Source organism: Dermacentor albipictus, chromosome 3, assembly GCF_038994185.2.
Source record: "Dermacentor albipictus isolate Rhodes 1998 colony chromosome 3, USDA_Dalb.pri_finalv2, whole genome shotgun sequence".
Lineage (NCBI taxonomy): Eukaryota > Metazoa > Arthropoda > Arachnida > Ixodida > Ixodidae > Dermacentor > Dermacentor albipictus.
The window spans coordinates 146,544,928-146,561,727 of record NC_091823.1 but is presented as its reverse complement, the minus strand read 5'-3'; the positions used below and the strand labels follow the sequence as shown (position 1 = coordinate 146,561,727).

General features: G+C 46.8%; 1 protein-coding gene across 1 annotated transcript in view; it reads left to right on the top strand.

Annotated features, from left to right (window-relative positions):
- Positions 1-300: 300 nt before the first annotated feature.
- The window catches only part of LOC139057610 (uncharacterized), a 174,552-nt gene continuing 158,052 nt past the window's right edge, over positions 301-16,800 (top strand). Inside the window, exon 1 of the mRNA XM_070536140.1 lies at positions 301-425. The gene's annotated coding sequence lies outside the window, so the exon portion shown is untranslated. The remainder of the gene's footprint in view (positions 426-16,800) is intronic.

Genomic DNA, 16,800 nt, shown 5'->3' with positions numbered 1-16,800 from the left:
GGACCGGACCGCGGCGGGCCGTGACGTCGTATCACGTGACCTAGCGGCCCGGGGACTTGGTCCGTCGTGTGGATCGGCCTTAAAGGTGCATTCACACGACCGGACGGAAGAGGAATTTTCGCAGCGGATGGCGCATCACATGACGCGCGCGGCATCAGAACTTGCCGCCCTCGCCTTGTCCGGCCTCCTCCGCTCGCGATCCGGATTGAAAATGTTCGCCGGTATTTCCATCCGTCCGTTTGGCGGTCGTCTGGCCTCAATTTAACGCAGTCAGCGTCAAATCTGCCAACATTGGATGGTTTGGCGTGGCTACGATGGCGTGTTGTGGGCGTGATGCGTCCGTGGCTTGATGCCACGCGTGTTTTTGTTGTGCAGGACTGTGCAGGAGTGACCGCATGTGCTTTTGTTGTAGTGCAGCGGGAAAGGTGAGTCGTGGTTGCGCGCGCATTTCTATTTAGCCCGCGCAGCCTGCGTGAACTCAACATGAGTGAGGTGCACAAGAAAATGCTAAGTGACGAAACAACCGGCACATTTTTTCCTCTTGTTGATGGTTTCGCCGCGCTAATGAATATAGAGCACGCCGATTATGCAAGCTCGCAGCTGCGTAACAGGCTATGGCAAGAGATCGCTCTCGAAATGGCTCAGCGCCATGCAGAATCAGCGCCTTACTCTGTCGGTGTGTATTATTTGCTATAACTTCATTTTATGGATAATGACGTGCTGCGTAACCAAAAAATAAAGAAAGAGAGAGGGCAGGGCGTTATGTCATTTCTGCGCTCAGCCCTGTCTCTCTTTTTTTCTTTTGTGGTCAGCAGCATGTTACCAATTCAATATGAACCGTGTAGCCGAAACATTTACATTATTTTTGGGAATGCTCTTCTAGATTTGTACCATTATGTTTTCTTCATCTGATTGAACCTCTCCAGAGTTTCTAAATCGGTTTTCGCGAACAAACGCCGCACCTTCAGGAATTTTCACCCAGAGAAAAAGCGATGTTGGTAGTATAGGAGATTATATTTACAACATATATACAAAATGAGTCTGAGTAGTTAATATGGCTGACCACCAACAACCCGCAGCAGCCAGCGTCCCGCGACCTTCTTCCTCTCCGTTCATCCTTCCGTAACACGACCCCCGGGTTTTGAAGCGAAGAACTGTGAGCCAAGTATGGCGTCAGCCGCGAAACGTGCACGACGTCGCAGGACTTCATAAGGCCCTATGTAGCGAGAGAGAAGCTTTTGGGAGAGGCCGACCCGACGACATGGTGACCAAAGCAGAACCCAAGCACCTGGGGCGAACTGAGCATCGCGATGGCACCGGTAGTAACGCTCTTTTTGCAGATGCTGCGAGGCTAATAAGCGAGATCGGGCGACTTGACGCGCCATGTGAGCGCGATCGTTGACTTCGCGAGTGTAATCAGTGACAACGCGAGGCAAAGACAGTAGGATGGTGTCAAAGTGGGGTAGCGATCATACAAATGATAAAAGGGTGAATATCCTGCAGTGTCATGTGGGAACGAGTTATACGCGAATGACACGCAGGCCAGCGTGGCGTCCCAGTCGCGGGGATCGTTGGAAGCATATATCGACAGCACCTCTGTGAGTTTTCGGTTTGGACGTTCCGTAAGACCGTTCGTTTGTAGGTGGTAGGCGATGGACAGCCTGTGGTCAGTGCCACAAGAGTGGAGGAGGTCGTTCAAAACTCGAGACAAGAACGAGCGGCCGCGGCCTGTAAGTAACTGTCGAGGTGCACCGCGCTGGAGAATGACGTCGCGAAGGAGAAAATCGGTGACGTCTATTGCGCAACAAGTCGGACACGCCTTTGTTATCGCGTAGCGCGTCCCGTAATCAGTAGAGACGGCGATCCATTTATTGCCTCTATAGTCGTCGTCGGAAAAGGGCTAAGCAGGTCAAGGCCTACGCGAAAGAATGGTTCAGACGGAGCTTCAATAGGATGGAGTCGGTCGACAGGTGGCAGGGGAGGTTTCTTCCGGCGCTGACACAATTCGCAAGTTGTGATGCAGCCACGCACAGAGCCCTAGAGACACGGTCAGAAGAGCTGCCGTAGTACGCGGTCGTATACGTACGCAAAACTCCAAGGTGTCCCGCCGTCGGTGCATCATAAAGTCTTTCGAGAACGACGGATCGCAGATGACAAGGAAGCACAAATAGCCACTCAGGGCCGTCAGGGTTGATTGTTACGGCGGTAAAAGAAGCCGTTGTGCAGCACGAACATGTGGCATGCGCCATCAGCGCTGCCACGTTGAACTCTGGCAATGATGAATTGTAAGGATGCGATCGCGTTGTTGTTCAGCGCGCATGTCGGTCATGTCAGTCAAAGCCATCACACAGGTTACCGGATCATGCGCAACAGGATCAGGGGGGTCCACGGGGTGACGCGAGAAGCAGTCAGCGTCTTTGTGCAGACCTCCACACTTATAGTTGACAAAGAATGAAAATTCCTGGAGCCGCAAAGGCCAGCGACCAAGCCGTCCTCTGGGGTCCCGCAGGGAAGACAGCCAGCAGAGGGCGTGGTGGTCTGTAATGACCGAAAACGTGGGGCCGTACAAATATGACAAGAACTTGGTGACAGCCCAAACTAAAGCTAAGCACTCCCACTTGGTGATGGAGTAATTTCTCTCAGCAGGTGAGAGCAGGCGGCTGGTGTAAGCTATCACGCACTCGGTACTATTCTGCTGTTGGGCGAGAACAGCGCCGATGCCGTGGCCGCTTGCGCCAGTGTAGACTTCGGTTGGTGCAGATAAATCAAGGTGGGCAAGTATGGGAGGAGTGGTCAGAAACCAGATGACAGCGGCGAACACGTAAGCTTGCTCCGGGCCCCTTGAGAATGGCTTCTTCTTCTTTAGATCTGTCAAAGGCCGATCAACGTCGGCGAAGTTTTGACAAAATGGTGAAAGTAAGAACACAGGCCGACGAAGCAGCGCACGTCAGAAGCAGAACGTGACTCAGGGTAACTGCGCACGGCGCGAACTTTTTCGGGATCTGGTTGGACACTAGATGCGTCAACGAGGTGTCCCAACACGGTAATCTGACGGCGCCTGAATTGACACTTCGTGGAGTTTAGTTTAAGGCCGGCTTTTCGCAAGACCTCAAGAATGGCAGCGAGTCGGGTAAAGTGGCTGCCGAACGCGAGAGAAAAAATAACCTCATCAAGGTAACAAAGACAGGTGGTCCATTTGTAGCCTCGCATAAGAGAGTCCAGGAAGTTCAAATTCGCAGGAGCATTGCATAGGCCAAAGGGCATGGCTTTGAACTGGGAAAAGCCATTCGGCGTGATGAAAGATGTCGTCTAGCGGTGCATTTCTTCAATAGAAATCTGCCAGTAGCCGGATCGAAGATCGATGGGCGAGATGTATTTAGCTCCTTGCAAGCAGTCCAAGGCGTCATGGATGCGTGGTAGTGGGAAGACGTCTTTTTGCGTGATATTGTTTAAGTGGTGATAATCGACGCAAAAACATCAGGTACCATCTTTATTTTTCACAAGGCGACAGGCGAAGCCCAAGGGCTGCCTGATGGCTCGATGACCCTTTTGGGGATCATTTTGTCCACTTATGATTGGATGACTCGACTTTCAGCATGCGATAACCGATAGGGACGCCGACGAATAGGATTTGTGTCCGCAGTGTTTATGGGGGGTGCGCAACAGATGTTTGGCCTGAAGGTCTGTCACCGAAATCAAAGGTGTCACTGTACGATTCAAGCAGGTGACGTATGTCCGTGGCCTGTAAAAAGCTGAGGTCCGGTGCAATCATTTTCGAGAAGTCATCCGTTAAGAAACCAGTGCTGTGAGCTGCAATGTGTGCTAATAAGCCACTTTCGGCATTCAGACTCTCAATGTCAAATTCGGAACAAGTACTAACGCTGGCCAAGAACATCCCGGCCGGAATCACTTGAGGGCACAGGCTGAAATCCAGAAGCGGTAGAACGATGTCGTTATTAGTCAATGTGACCAACATACGCGGAACAGCAACTTTCCTGTTCGAAAGCACGTCGATGATGGGGCGAAGCACATATTCACCGTCAGGAACCTGTGGCTGGGTGGTCTAAGTGACGTAAGTAACTGCCTCGGGTAACAGACGCACAGCTAGAAGCGAGCAGAGGCGCTGTGGGGGGGTACTCGGCGCATCGGCGAGTTGAGGCAGTTCCAACTGAAGAACGCCGGTCACGCATTCGATTAGAGCAGAATGAGTGGATAAGAAGTCTAATCCAAGGATAATGTCGTGAGGGCAGTTGTCGATCACAGCAAAAAGAACAGAAGTAGGGCGGCCGAATATAATGGAACGCGCAGTACACATTCCAAGAACACCCAGCACGCCGCCGTCGGCCAGACGAAGCACTCGGGCAGCTGCTGGGGTGAGGACCTTCTTTAAACGTCTACGTAGGCTAGCACTCATCACAGACACGTTGGCTCCAGTGTCGACGAATGCTTGGACAGATACGCCGTCTATTTTAACGTCTATTACACTTCTCCTTGTGGGCGCAGACAGAGGATTTGCTGCGGAAGTCGGCGATGCAGCGCCACCTCCAAGGGCTGCATTTAGTTTTCCGAAAAAGTGCGACCAAGCGCCACAGGGTACGAACGGCGACGTGGCTACGGTGAACGGGAAGGTGGGCGACGTGTTTGCGGTGAACGAGACTGGTGTGCGCGCGGTGATGGTGAGCGGCGGTACCGCGTGTTCCTAGCAGAGTTGTCCGCGCTGTTAGACTCGGCGGTGGGCGAAACATTGCGCGTATTTCCATCAAAATCGCTCAGGTTGGTGGGCGCGCGAGGTGTTGAAGGCCGCGAGTTGCGACAGTATCGGCGACATGACCAATGCGGCGACAGGTGAAACATATAGGCTGGTCGTCCGCAGTTCTCCACTCAGTCGTATCCCGATAACGCTGAGAGAAGCATCGGGGTGGAGCGAAAATAGTAGAAAGCGTTCGTTATCTCTGGGATTGGTGACAGCACTCACACAATGTAAACCAACGTTTTCGAGTTCCTGGCGAACGATTGCTTGTACAAGAATAACTGAAAATGTGGTAGCATCAAGGCTACGCGAACAGAAAGCTGCGGGAGCCATCGCATCCAGTTCACGTCTAACAATTCGCACCACATCCTCTGATGGCGATGAATGCTGCTGTGCGGGTTGATCTTCAAATGCCCAGGTTGCCGCAGTATTGGGAAGTCTGGCGAATGGTTCCAAGATGCCTCGGCTTTTGGCGTGCTCGAATTCTCACCACTCTTAAATGATTGCATCAACTGTAGAGCAACTCTTGAACATCAGCAAATTAAACGCGTCGTCAGCAATGCCCTTAAGCACGTGCCCGACCTTCTGAGCTTCTGTCATGTCATTACCGGGTTTACGACAAAGTGCCAGCACATCCTGGATGTATGAGAAATAGGCCTCCGGGGGGAATTGGGCACTGGAGGCCAGTTCCTGCTTTCCGTCAATTTTACGGCTGGCTGGTTTGCCAAACAAGTCTGTCAAGTTCTCTTTGCATTTGTCCCATCCAGTTAGCTCCACTTCCTGGTTTTCATACCACATCTTTGTCGTCCCTCTTAGGTGGAACAACAGGTTAGCTAGCGTAAGCGTAGAGTTCCATCTGTTGATTCCACTCACGCGTTCGTACATGGCCACCCACTCTTCAACGTCGGCGCCATCGGTCCCGCAGAAAGTTCCAGGATCGTTGGGTTGCACGACGACAACCGAAGGTGACAGCGACGTAGCTGGCGACGGTGACGTAGAAGGCGGCAAGGACGTTGATCCCACGTGCCCACCGTCATTCATGGTGCGGACGGTGACGCGACGTCCACTGCGTAGTTTCGTTTCCAGCCGTGGTACCCCGCACCTTTCACATATATGTAACGCGGATGTTCAGAGTATTGAATATTATATTTACAATATATATACCAAAACTTCGAGAACGCTTAAGCTTCGCCTTCAAAAGTGGACGCGTTAGCGTTATCGCACCCCGTTCGCACCAGCCACTCATTCGCACGGCATGCTCTTGAGTCACACAAAGACGAAACGTGCGCCAGAGCAAGCGGAAGGAACTAAAGAACTTGGTGTCTCGGAGAGAGAAACGATCTACGAGAGCCAAACGTCGTGATCGGCACGGACAGCCGGGCCGGGACGCGCCATGAAGGCGGACGTGATCGTGGGTCTGACGCCTCGATCCTCTATCTCGCTTGGGAGCACCACGCAGACGCATGACTCCTCGCCAGCAGTACGGCACACTTCGCAGAGAAAGCTATCGCGCCAGACGCACTACGGCGCAGCGATCACGTCAGAGGCGTGCCGCATCGGACGCTGCACCTAGGAATCGCGCTGTGAGCGGAAAGAGGAGCCGTGTCGCCTAAACACGAGGGTTCATGTGACACACGCTGGAAGTTGGAAGGAGAGAGAACGAGAAAACTTATTAAACGCAAGGGTATTGGGGCATCCTCGCACCGGTCCCCGCACGACCCCAATGCGCTCAAATGAGACGAAGGGGAGAAGCGGGCGAGTGGCGCGCCACATGTTCGGACAGCGCCGTACATTGTGAGAAGGGGGTCTTCTGTGTTTGCCCCAAGAGGGCTCTACATGCGCGCCAAGCGCAGAAGAAATGTAGCGGTAACGTACTTAGCTACGCGTTTAACTGCGACTTCTGTAATTTACATGCTCCTATACCAATATACACCGCAGTATAACTTTCTATGGCACGCTTCTAAGGCAATGCCGCATTCACTAGAGGCGCTTTTCTCCCGCTTGGAAGCGTCGAACTCATGGCTGAGTGGTAGCGTCTCCGTCTCACATTCCGGAGACCCTGATTTGATTCCCAACCCGCCCATCTTGCAAGTTGTTTTTATTTATGAAGTGACTTCCGCCATCTTTCGCTCATGGCCAATGCCGCCGACGCCGAATACACCGGCTTTTCTGCGACACGACCTCCTTAACGCTGTCGCGATATAATGAGTCTGAGTAGTTAAGATGGCTGACCACCAACAACCCGCAGCAGCCAGCGCCTCGCGATCTTCTTCTTCCTCTCTTCGTTCACACTTCCGTGACAATATAAAGGACCGGCCACATGCGGCGATTGATCCGGAAATGGAAGCGAGCCAGTGCGTCACATCCTAAGTCTGGCTCCGGTGGCATGAACGTATACATCGGAAAAGAAATTACTATAGAAAGGAGTGCCCCGTAACAATTTTGAAAGTTCTATAAAGAAAAGGCGCGTGAGAAACAGGCCGTTGTTCCGTAATAGGCAAGCGGTAATTGCTAGCCACCAAGCATATGGAGGGTGTATAGGGGAGGGTGTGTAGGGCGGGTGGCCGTTCTTGACCGCTACGAGGTCGTCACTGAAAGCTACCACGAGCCAAACGATGCCTTAGCTTCTGCAATATAGGAGGGCCTACTTCCCATCGTGCCGATAGACACTGAAGGGAGGGAAGAGTGCATGCAGAGGAGGCCGGCTTGCGTTCGCTATTATTGGCCAATTAGGTACCCGTGTAGAGAAGCAAGGCAGCAGGCAACCATAGAAAATGTCCGACAACACAAAATTTAAGAAGTAGGCTAGAGAGAAGTGCGTATAAGTATCTTCCGTTTGCGTTACTTTGTGTAAACGGTTCCGTCATTGGCATTTCCTTCGGCATATATGTATGTTTAATGTTCGTGTAAGCAAACAGGATTTCTTCAGGACCAGTAGGAATAGGGCGGGTGCGTACCCGGCGCCTCCACCAGTCTATCGCGAGAGGAAAAGGCAAGCAGCCAGTTCCAATCGAACGGCCGTTTACTGTGCGTTTCTTCAGCAGGCCCCATGCACAGTTCTGCATCCTCGGCTTCTAGCATAACTAGCGTGTGCCAATATAGAGGAAGCGGTAGATACTTGCGTATAATAGCAATCTGCGGAGCACTCAAAGTAACTGGATAACGCGTAAGCGTTTTCTATCTTACAGAAGAGTAGATTACGAAAGCGGCTGAAAGTTTTAAGAGCATTTTGCGCTCATTAAGAGGTAATGCGCGGAATAATTGATATTATGTGAAAGAAATATTTGTCGCTAGAAGCACTCACACAACAAGGAAAGTGAAAGTGTCTGTCGTAGTAGTTCTGCGGAAAACCGCAAGTAGGAGAGAAGTAATGAATAAAGGGCGAAATCAGACATCCACCCGTTCATAGCAATTGCTACAAAGGAAACCCATACGAGTTCCTCGAGAGAAAAGCCTCATAGTTGAAGAAAAAATCATCCTGGTCCGGTTCTCGAACCCGGGACCACCGCCTTTCCGGGGCAGCCGCTCTACCATCTGAACTATCCAGGCGGCTAGCAGATGGCAGGGCGAAGTCAAATTTGCCGACAACACGAAGAAAAGGCAAGAGTTTGTCGTAGTATTTCTGCGGAAACCTGCAAGGTGGAGAGAAGTAATGAATAAAGGGGGAAATCTGACATCCACCCGTAGAACTGCTACGACAAACTATTGCCTTTGCTTCGTGTTGTCGACGAATTCGACTTCGCCCTGCCATCTGCTAGCCACCTGGTTACCTCAGATGGTAGAGCGGCTGCCCCGGAAAGGTGGTGGTCCCGGGTTCGAGTCCCGGACCAGGACAAATTTTTCTTCAACTATGAGGCTTTTCTTTCGCCGAACTCGCATGGGTTTCCTTTGTAGCAATTGCTACGAACGGGTGGATGTCTGATTTCCCCCTTTATTCAACAGGAAAGTGTGTTGACGCCGGCACAAGCACGACTGGAAGGGTTACAGCATGCAAGAATAAGATGAATTTCTGTGTCGTTGTGAGGCACTTCGGATTAGAATGAATGGCTGTCTAGCTAAGTCATTTAGACAACATTTAGAAACAGAATCTAGACTATTGCTGGAAAATGCAGTGGCCTTTGATGCGATCTCATAACAAGGAGGAGCTGCATTTGAACATGAAAATTTGCCTCCCTGTTCACAACAGTTTATTTCATTGAACCACGCTGCTACAGCAACGCTTATCTTACACAAAACATTCGGAACCTTCTAATATCCGTGTAAATTACGTAAACTGCATTACGTGACGGCCTCAGCTCTTCGATTTGTCGGTTAATTCGGTTTGGCTGTGCCATACGCTCGCCTCCCTGTTCGATGATATGCTAGAATAACTGCACAAGAAAGAAAGTGGAGCGAGCCATTACCAATCATTGGTAAACTGCTTTTCAACTGTGAAGATCAGTTTTCGTATAGACTGCAGCATAACGGTTATTTATAATATTATTACAATATGATCAAGCGATGCTCAAGAAACGAGCCGCCGTGAGAACGACGATTAAGTTGGTCGGTGCGCTTGGCACGGGCGACTGCGGTTCCCAGTAATATTAAGTATACTGTGAGGCACTGTAACGTTATACCTTATTGGAATGTCGGGCAGAGGAGTGACGAGGTACTCGCCATCAGGAACTGGTGGGAAAGACAACAGCTCAATGTAGGCTATTGGCTTTGGCTGCAGGCGAAGAAAGCCGGTGGAACGTGAGCGGCAGTGGGGTGCGTCAGAAGGTTCTGCGAGCATCGGCAACTCAAGGCGAAGGGTACTGGAAGAGCAGTCAATAAGAGCAGAATGTGCGGAGAGAAAATCGAGGCCGAGAATGAGGTCGCGGGGGCAATGAGAAATTCCGGTGAAGAGGACAGGAGTGTGGCGGCCGGCGATGCTGACGCGTGCCGTACACATGCCGATGATAGGCACAGTACCGCCATCCGCAACACGGACAACGCGTGCTGACGCTGGGGTAAGGAGCTTGTGCAATTGTCGTCGGAAGGCAGCACTCACAATTGAAAGATGTGCTCGTGTATCGATAAGTGCCGTGACAGGATAGCCGTCAACGTCAACATCAAGAAGGTTTTGGTTTGTAGGTAACGTGAGCAGAGGATTTGAGGGCAGGGTCGACAATGCAGCTTCACCTCCAGAAGCTGCAGTGCCTAGTTTTCCGGTTGACGCTTTTTACAGGCTATTTACACTGGAGCCAGGCAGCCAGGCCGACACTCGCTTGCGCCAAGGGCACAGACCAACTTCATCGTCGTTCTCGCGGCGGCTCGTTTCTTGAAGATCGCTTGATCATATCGTAATACTACCCCCCCCCCCCCCCGCCCGGCGGCATAATACTACCCCCCGGCAACAATATTATGGTATTGTGAGGGAAGGAGGAGGAGGAGCTGCATTGCGAGTTTTCTGTCATGGAACTCGATATTTCATTCAACTTGAGTTTTTCACTTGAACTCATTTGAATAAAGACGATAATTGCACGATTCTGAGGAACTGTAGTGGATTCAGGGTTTTATGTTACTAATGAAAAGTGTGAGACATATCATAATTTAGTGCAAATAAATTTCTGTGGATATGGGAGTTTAGAGCGTCCATAAATTGACTGGCGAATGCAGACAGGGAGGCCCCCATGACTCAAGGGCTGTCTTATGACTACTCGTAATCTGATGAGTCATATAAACGAGCCGCTACACGCCACATTGTATTCTTATCGTTTTCTTGTCACAAATAATATAAGCTTTACCTCTTTCCACTGACATATAACATTTGCAAAATATTGACTTATGGGGTTCATTTTAATTGAGCTGTCGTTCTTATACACGGAAATTTCGCAGTCCGAATAATGGAGCCACAGCCATCATAACTTTGCTCTGAAGGCGCGTTTTAGTTTTACGGAGAAGTTTCGCTGAGCATTCTGAAAAAAAAAATATATTTCCAGACATTAGGATTCTTATTAATGTTTGTTTTCTTTTTTAGCCCAATGTTGTTTGGAGACTGGTTACCGATGATTTATTCCTCAAGCTTGCGTCTGGCCACAGCAACCTTCTGAACGAAGTCTGGAACTTCCAGGGCACGCTTACATTATATTGCGAATTGTGTTCGAAATAATATCCAATTTTAGCTGCAAGGCGTACACAGGAGCTCAGTTAAAAATAACTAATTATCGAGGCTTCTCGTTAGGTATTCACTGCAGTAGGAAGTTGTCAAATACAACATGTTACCTAACGTGGTTGGTTTTCAAGCAGCCACGAACCGGTCTTCCAGCGTTTTCACCGCCCATGGATTTCTCTTTGTTTTCCTTACTCGCACTTTATCTTCCCTGAGTATATAAACATCTTGGAAAATATTGCCCCTACAACTTTTATGTAACGCATTTTGTCAGTTTACTGGAACAGCTAATTTGCCCCGCACTTCTGTTTACTTTTGCTTCTTTTTCACCCAATGGTGCAACATCGAATGAATCAATAACAAGAGGAAGCGCTTATTAGCATCGTGAAATATTGAAAGCAAAAATAAAACTACCTATAAAAAATTTATTTGTGCTTCGGTCGTGGGTAGGGCTTTCGTCAGAATACAGTTGGTGGTGTCAGATAAATATTGATAAGCGCTCGTAAGTCAAGAAATATACCGAATCTACAAGCGAAGTCAGTACTAGTCCAATAACGTCACAATTATTACAGACTGGAGCGGATTGTTTAGTTCAGCTGTGCGTCACTCGCAGGACACTTATAGGGACGTATCTGTCGGAGAAAGGAGAGATAAAACAGCTCTTATGTTCACACTGCACTCCAAAGGCACTGCATTATTGCCCTAGCTGCAAGGAGAGTGCGAACATTAGATCAAATGTAGCAGTAGTGCGAAATTGCCAGTGCATTATTGCCCGTGCCTATGTGCTGGTGACGCGGAGAGATCAATGTTCTGGAAAGAAGGAAAGCATTTACATTGAGCGAGCTGATTGGTGCCTTGTGTATGACTTCTGAAGATACCGCATATGTGGGCGAAACAGCAGCTACCTTCTTAACAGCGGCAATAAGGCGCCAGCACATCGTCCACGTTTTACTACTCTACTTTTCTTTCTTGCATAGTGATTCCATCCTGCCTCACTGTCATTGTTTGATAACTTACTTATATTGCCGGCTTCTGATATAAATTAGTTGAACGTTTTCGCCAGTATGTGTTCTTCATTTCGGTATGCTCTATCTTTCCTTCAGTAAAAGTACAGGGGCTTTGGTCAGGGGAAAAATAAACAACAAAATAATTTAAACGAAGCCCTGTCACAGCTTACTGGTTAAGAGTGAAAATGCAAAGGAGAAATTAATACAATGAGCATGAATATATAGTCTTGCTGAAGTTGTGGCAGCAAAAGGTGAAAAAGCCAATAAATATAACACAGAATATAAAAAAAGATCGCCACTACAATTTAACTCAAGTTGAGAGTAAACTATTGTGAGATATAAGTAAAAACTGACCTGTGTGCAAAAAAAAAATAAAAAAATAGGGTTTTACGATATGTTTAGCTCTCTTCCGAATAGGTATAACACCACAAAAGCTAAGGGCTGCTTTTATTTCCTTCTCAATATTATAATAAACAGGTTCGAGAGCTGCCTTTGAAACTTTTCTGACTGGTGGTTGCAGTGCAGCGAACTTCAGGATGGGATGCAATCCTGTATATTTTCTGGATCTGTGAGAACGAAAGTGTGACAGTAAATACTTTATACTGTAAAAGCTGTACATTTTGTAAATACTCTAAATTCTTTGAAGTTTTTACCTGGCAAGTTGAAGTGCGCATGATTGGATTTGGAAATTTCTTGGCTGTTTCCGTGCCTTGCCTGTTTATTCCACCATTGATTGACTTATGCTAAGCATATATACGCCTGTGTCAGTGTCACCAGTATGGCGGTTAGCACGCCTGCCTTCGTTTGACAGAACGAGCATTCCAGCATATTGACGCGATAAAGAAAAACACTTGCTATGAGATGCAGTAATAAGAATGATTTATTATCGTGCGTAAGTCACATCATTGTTCTTTAAAGTGCCGATACATCTCATCGTCCTTATTGCACTACAGACGCGGCAGTTGCATTCCATAGGAAAAAAAAGCATCGTACCGATGCGTAACATCTTTGCAGAAAACATGATAACGTAAGTCACTTGTATAGGTACGATTTCATGTCACCACATGCACCCTTTTGGGTGGGTATTCTGGGACCGCGTGCAACTTTCACCATTTGGCACTACCTCATATTTCACGTCGTTCAGGCATTGGGCCACTATGTATGGTGTAAAACACAACCTTTCCTTACAAAAAAATATTTCACTAGTTATTGAAATATTTTGGTCAATGCCAATAAATGCCATCGAACGTTCATTGTGGCGTTGTTGAAACACCTCTGAGGAAGACGTTGACAAGTGTTAATGGGCCCATGATATTTTGTATAAAACCATTCAGACACTTCCCTTTGAAAAATCATTGATCTGTTGAAAACATGTTTATTGTAAATGGTGAGGCTCAATTGAAGCATTGTTGATGTGTTGCATGTCGGTATTGAAAACCTATCGAAACATTTTTCAAATGCGTTGCATGTGAAGAGGGAAAGCCCGTCGCAATATTGTTGGAGCTGTATTTAACGTCAACATTGAAAGGATGTTGAAAGTCGATTGAATCACGCCCGCAATGTTTCTTGACTGATGTTTAAAACGGCACTTTTATTACAATTCTGTTCAGCTATGTTATGTCACACATCATTAGCTTTGCCGTCATGTTGATATAGTCCTTGCATGTGAAACGACACGGGCAAACTTAAATACGGGTGCATCTCTATGGCAGGCGTGGGTCGCCTTAGGCTTAAAAGCATGCTGCTCTCTAATTAACCTATAAACCTGTAATAAGCCTGTAATAAACCATATTGCAAAGCTGCCAGTACAAACGTTATGCCAGTTTTTCAATTGGCACAATATAGCGAAATGAATGCTCCTTCTCAAAATCAACAATTCAAAATTGATGCAGACTAAAACCATGTTTCTAAATGTTTACTTGTCACCAAACCTTTGTGTAAATGTACAACCATTTGCAGCTTGAGAACAACAGAAGCTTCCTAAAAGGTTTTGTAAAGTACAAACTACCTATAGCTTGACACCATAACAAGGTTTAATGCTGTCAGATGTAGTCTGCGTGGCCCTGAAGTAAAATATTTTGTCTATTTTAATAAATAGCAAAACATATAACAAGCAATTAAATTATATGCAAGTAGAACTGCGTCATAGCAAACAAAAACACTCAAGAAAGGTACTTGATTTATTTATTAGGTAGCCAGTGACAGTAACCAAGACACGACTCGCACAAGCACATGGCAAACACTGATACATTAGGCGGTGATATATAAGTTTTGGTGAATTAAAAGAAAATCGGCTGTTGCAGATAACATAATTCCAGTCCTTGAGCGGAATTAGAGAGGCACACGTTTCTTGCATGAGAAATTAAAATACATCTTCAAGAGAAAAACGAAAATCCATTATCTACTTTTTTTAATTACTTGATGGCGCCTATTCCAATTTACGAATTGTTGCCACGGAATTTGCCACACACATGCATTGAAGGAATTTATAGAATGACACCAGTTTCTAAATATACGCCACAATACTGGCCATGGAAATTCACTCTTGTTGCACTTATTCAAAATGACAAAAAAAAACATTTTGTTGCATTGAAACACAAAAGCAACTGGAATGCCCCTGTCTTTTCTAGCATATTTTCGAAATATTTCGAAAATGCTGTCATTCTGTAAGTTAATTTCCATGGATACGTCTTGAATTTTTACCGGATAAAGCTTGTAAACTACAATATGTGCCGCAAAGCAATTATTTCGGTGAATTACTAACTTTGTGTTTATTAGTGGAATAGTGTAGGTTTTTCAATTTCTTGGACTGATAATGTCTACCACTATGAATAATCAGCTGAGGAACAACAATTTGCTATCTGCCACAGGCGATATTTAAAAATGCCGCAGAACTATAAAATGATCACCCCGTATAATCCTCCTATTTATTGTTTGAATGGTGTGTGCCAATTTTGCTAAATATGGTCGACCTCTGAAACAACATGGACATTTCAATAAGTGAATCCGTAGTAGCAGTTTATTGCGCTACTTTGCTTGTCGCAAGATCCATTCGTGTTTCCTGCTATGATTACTAGACTGAAAGGAATAGAAAGCTGGGCGAGTTGGTATTGATTCGAAGGCCACTAAGCAAGGGTGAACTGCAAACAAAGGCGAAAGAAGACGCCGACACAAGGGCTGACTTTCAACTGGCAAGCATATTAAATGAACGACTTCGTATACACTTGAACAGCGCATGCGCCTGCAAGCAGTGAACAATTCATGACAGGCATTCGTGGTTAGGTCAGGTGATACCAAACAACAATAAATTAAGAAAAATCAAAACCAGCGTACTGCTCGGCTACCAACTATTTTCGTCTTTTAAAAGGAAAATTTATTTTTCTTGGAGGGCCATTTAAGGCTGACAATCTGGTCCTGTTTTCTGTATTCTAAATAACTCACAAATTTCGTGCGTCCATTGGTATGGATGGCGAAAAAGACATTCGGCCCGAGTAGCCTTTGCAGAAGCCCGCAGTCAAGGCAATGCATTTTCAAGTGTGAAAAGCAAACAATGCCTTTAAGCGCACTTCCATGCTCCCCGAAGTGCACGTTTGCATACCGCATTGATCGTCCCACGTAGACTGGACCATACGTGAGGGGGACGCTGCACACTACCCCAGAGGCACAGAACACACACAAATTAGTGTGTGTTCAGATATACAGGGCAGATATCTTTTGCACTTGTTTCTTTTTCACGAAGGTAGTTAAGGGTAGTAAACAGCATCCCCTCACGTGTGGCCCAGTATACGTGGCACAATCAGGGCAATGTGCAAATGTGCACCACAAGGAGCACCCAAATGCGCTAGAGGCACTGGTTTCTTTTCATACTTGGCAGTGCATTGCGGGGACTACGGCTGCACCACAGATTTCGCTCGCAACGAGACTCATTTTCGCCATCCAGACTAATTGACGCGTCAGATTTGTGATGCCTATAGAATGCAAATGGCCACAATTAGTACATGACCGGGGTAGTTGGAGAAGTATGGGAGAGGCCTTTGCCCTGCAGTAGGCGTAACCAGGCTGATGATGATAGAATACCTAAAGCAGGACCACATTGTATTATTCGGCTGTGAATAGCCCACAAGAAAGGTAAATTTCCTTTTTAGACCACGCAAGTCTTTGATAGCCGATCAGCACGCTGGTTTTCGAACCTTGTTAATTCATTACTTTAGTATTGTTGTATAACCTGATCTGACCATGAATACTTATCGCGAATTATTCAGTGCTTTACGCGCAAATGCACTGTTCAAGTTAATACTGATTCATTTATTCAATAAATTTTCCACTTGAAAGTGTAGTGTCTACGTATTCCTTAGTCTTCGTTTTTAGTGCATTGTGGGTTAATTGGCATGGATTACTGTATTTCTGATCGTTGCGTACCAAGCGAGTTATTTATTTTAAATGCTTCAAATTGTTATTCGAAAAATTGTGAATACTAGTGAACTTCTCGAAGACATTAAATAATTATTCCTCGAATGAGTTCCATTTCAGTTTTGTTTAGTGCCACAAGAAAACATAGAATGAATGAATTCCCAAAAAATCTAGTTTCATGCATATATGAACGGCACATCATTGCCATTACTCGACAGATTTTGCGGTGCCCTAAATTCAAGTTAACTGATACCTTTCATTTTTGCTCATGTATCGGGATAGCAAAAAAACATTTACCTGAACTTAATTAAATTACAGTTTTAAATCCGTAAGCAGTTCCATCGTTACCAAACGAGAAAACTGTCCGTCCGTCCCTCCTTAGCCTAAGTTGATTGCTCTCAAGATAGAGGCGTCCAACTGTGCGAGAAGACGACGAAGAACGCGCGAGTAGTGGCATGAAAATTTGGGGGTGGACCAACATGATATTTGGGGGTGCGCAA